Source organism: Tupaia chinensis, unplaced genomic scaffold, assembly GCF_000334495.1.
Source record: "Tupaia chinensis unplaced genomic scaffold, TupChi_1.0 Scaffold000673_1, whole genome shotgun sequence".
Lineage (NCBI taxonomy): Eukaryota > Metazoa > Chordata > Mammalia > Scandentia > Tupaiidae > Tupaia > Tupaia belangeri.
In genome coordinates this window covers 1,223,048-1,226,912 of record NW_006160196.1, presented here as the reverse complement: position 1 = coordinate 1,226,912, position 3,865 = coordinate 1,223,048, and the positions used below count along the sequence as shown (strand labels likewise).

Sequence of the window (3,865 nt, the reverse complement as noted above, 5' to 3'; positions counted from 1 at the left end):
AGACGGTGTGAGCCAGTCCTCGGCAATAGCTTCAACTATAGCTAAGGTATATGGAGCAGTAGCTCCGTATTGGGCAACTGCTGCCTTAATTTCTTTTACCATTTTAAAGTCAAACCTGCTGTGACTGCGCCAAACCTGTCCTTGGGGATCTGTAGTTTCCATAACAGGGAATGTCTCAAAGTCTGTCATGTGTAATCCTTGAACTAGTTTTGTTTCTTTGTCAGTATTGGTTTTTAGTTTCTCTAATTGTGATATTAGTTCCCAGTGCTCTTTTTCTAATAGAATTTGTTCTTTTAAGTGTTTTATTTCATTAATTATTTTTTGGTTTGGGTCAATAAGAGGTGGTACTGAGGTAGTAGTGTTATAGGGTGGCGGCCGTTTTTTGAAGGGCGACCATTCAGCCTTGGCCTCTAGGATTTCCTCCTCTGAACTAGTTGATGACTTGTTTTTCTTTGGCTCTTGTAGAGCCTTAAAGTTGTTTTTATTTTTTAGTTTTTTCGATTTTGGGGGCTTTGTCTCGCCTTCAGGGCTTTTAACTTCTCCCTCACTATCTAGGGAAATAAGATCCTCTCCCTGTTCTTTTTCAATTTTAGAATTAAAGACCATAGTGGCAAGGGCTTCTTTTAAGTCCTGAATGAATAGTTTGTGCTGACTAAGCTCTTGTTCATGCTGACTAAGCTCTTGTCCCATTATTACCCTTATTACTTGTCCCATTATTATCCTCATTACTTATAAGTAAGGAACCTTTGTTACTCACCGGGATGATTCTGTGCCGTCCTCCTCTGTGGCCTTTCTCGGGATGATTCTTTGTCGTCCTCCTTTGCGACCTTTCTCGGGATGATTCTTTTGCTGTCCTCCTCTGTGGCCTTTCCGGGGACAATTCTTTTGCCGTCCTCCTCTGCAGCCTTTCTCAGGACGATTCTTTGCCGTCCCCTTCTTGGGTACTCTTCACTGGATCCCTCGTACTCAGAGTCCCTGTCCAGGCGCCACATGTCCCGTCCTGGGGGACAGTCAAACAGGTTTCCTGAGGGAAGGAGTGAGAGATGGTACAAACAGCACAGAGATGACGCAGTGTTACAACTCTTCAGGGTCATCCGGAGAAAAAAGGAGAGCAACTACTTAATCTTAATCTTAACTCCCCGTGTTTTGAGGGCTTCTTTCAAGCCCTGAACAAATAATTCATGCTGACTAAGCTTTTGTTTGTGCTGGCTAAGCTCTTGTCCCATTATTACCCTTATTACTTGTCCCATTATTACCCTTATTACTTAAAAGTAAGCAACCTTTGTAACTCACCGGGACGATTCTCTGCCATCCTCCTCTGTGGCCTTTCTTGGGACGATTCTCTGCCGTCCTTTCTTGGGTGCTCTTCACTGGATCCTTCGTACTCAGGTCCCTGTTTGGGTGCCACGTGTCCCCACCGGGGTGGGGGTGGGGGGATCGAACAGGTTTCCCGAGGGAAGGAGTGAGAGCCTGGACAAGCAGCGCAGTGTTACAACATGGAGACAACACAGTGTCTTCAGGGTCATCCATTTATTGTGGGCAGCACGGTACAGCATGGAGAGGATGCAATGTTACAACTCTTCAGGGTCGCGTCATCTATTGTGAGCAGCACGGAGACGACACGGTGTCACAGCTCTTCAGGGTCGTCCGGAGACCATACGGTGTTACAACTCTTCAGGGTCTTCCGGGTCGTCTGTGTCATCTGTCGATTGTGGGCCAGGGATCTTGTTATATACATGTTGGTGGGCCGCGATTGGTTGTAAAAGGTGGGTTATGATTGGTTGCTTTTGGACCAATCATGAGGTGCCGGATATGCAAATCTGAGGGATTCTAGTGGCCAATCAGGGTATGATTTTGAATGTGATGTTTTGAAGGGAAACCAATCATGGCTTTTGGCATTGTGTAATTGTTTGCTTTCTGAGAAACCGGCAATATTCGCTGGTGCGCAGCCTCCCACAGGCATGTGTACCTAAAATCCCAAGAGGAGAATGGAGGAGAAGAAGACTGTGGTATGGCCATCCCCCCAGAGCGTGATTTCACACCTTCTCTCTCACTGTCTCTCTCTGGTGAGCACTCTCTGTCTCTAGGTGTTTGGGAGGTCTTTGTTCTTTTTTAGAATTTTTGCTGTAGGGCATGTGTGCTCCCCAGAAAGGGATACAGAGAGACAGAAGGAGGGCAAGTGTGAAGTCACCCCGAGTGGTGGTGTCTATGCTGCAGTCCCTTCTCCATTCTCCTCTCAGGATTTCAGGTGTGCACACATGTGCCCAGCATGGTTTTCAGGTCACCAGATCCAGGACTCGAACTGCAGAGTCGGCCACATGGGCTCCAGACACCCTAACTACCACACCATCTGCTGGCCCTGTCCTGCCAATAAGTTTCAGTTTTACAGTTTATCCTGAAATTCCTCTTCTTTCCTGAGATAAAAACACGCAGCTAGACCCAACCGCTGTGGTGCGGACACTGGCTGCCACTGTGCAATACTGGAGATGTCCCGGGCTTTGGGTCCCGGCTCAGCCTGAACACCCGGGGCACATAGCCATGGCTGCTGGCCAGGGCTGGGGACGGGGTGGGGATTGGGGCACAATCAGACCCCATCAGGGATGTGTGTCTCTCTTTCCTTCTTTCACGAAGGAGATAAATAAATAAACTTTAAAAATAAAGCCATGGATATAAAATTAACCACTAGCCATTTGGAAGTGAAGAGTCTGGTGCTGTCACATTGTCATGCAGCCTCCTCCACTGTCTGGTTCTAAACTGCCCCTCACCCAGGAAGAACCTTTCTACCCTTTAGAGATGCTCCGGGCCCTCCCTCCCTCCCCCAGATTCCGGCGACCACAGCCTTGCAGTTCTGTCTCTCCCTGCAGAGTCGCCTTTCTGGGCATTTCCTATAAACAGAGTCTGACAGTATGACCTTTTGTGTTGGCCCCTTTCCCTCGGCCTCGAGTTTGAGGTGCATGTGTGTTTGCAGTTCTCTTATACATTAAGGCCCACCTGCTAGCAGAGTGCTGATAGGAAGAAGACCCGAACTGTGCTTCAGGCCAACTGACCCTCCCACGTCTTGTCAAGTCGACACCCAACTCTTTCTCATTTGTTCCTCATTTTTCATGGAAATAAAATGCATAACTACGTCGACTTGTAGTTTTAACAACTGTAAACGGCCTTCAGAATTAGTCGCATCCATTGGTAATTAAATTTTGAGTTAAAAATGTGGTAGGAGATGGGCCAGCTGGTGACGTGATTAAGGCGGCTGGATCCCACATGGTCGGTACACGTTGACTCTCAAGCCAAGTGGCTTCCAAAAACACACCAGGCATGTGTGCGTGCCCGAAATCCTGAGAGGAGAATGGAGAAGGGGTCGCAGTGTGGCCATCCGCCCCTAGAAGTTACTTTCTCACTTTCTCTTCTCCCTTCTCCCCACAAGCACATGCACCGTAAATCAAGCTAGAATAAATAAAAATGCGGTCGGAGGGGGAAAATATGGTAGGAAAATATTTCCATGTAGAGAAAGCTATTGCCAGGGTACTTCTTGTAAGATGTTTATCACACAAGAAATTTACAGATACATCCTCTCTGTACGGGTGTAGCCCACAGCTCCCTTAACTCCCTTCTCTAATCCCAGCCCTTATCCTGCTGCCCCCGTCCCTACAGAAGGGCCACCTGTCTGGTATAGTCCAAGGAGGCACACCTGTGTGGGTCCCTAGGGGAAGGTCTGACTAAACAATTGTGGGGAGGAGGTGTGCAGGTCTGCCTCCTGCTGAGCTGTGGGATTTTTCTTTTCTTTTTTTTTTTTTTTTTTAGAAGTTTTTGCTATAGGGCACATGCGCTCGCCAGACAAACAGAGAGAGACAGAGAGATAGAAAGCGAG

At 47.7% G+C, this 3,865-nt stretch overlaps 1 protein-coding gene across 2 annotated transcripts in view; it reads left to right on the top strand.

Annotated features, from left to right (window-relative positions):
• Window positions 1–3,865, top strand: part of RUVBL2 (RuvB like AAA ATPase 2) — a 34,534-nt gene that overhangs the window by 24,150 nt on the left and 6,519 nt on the right. The window lies entirely within an intron of this gene.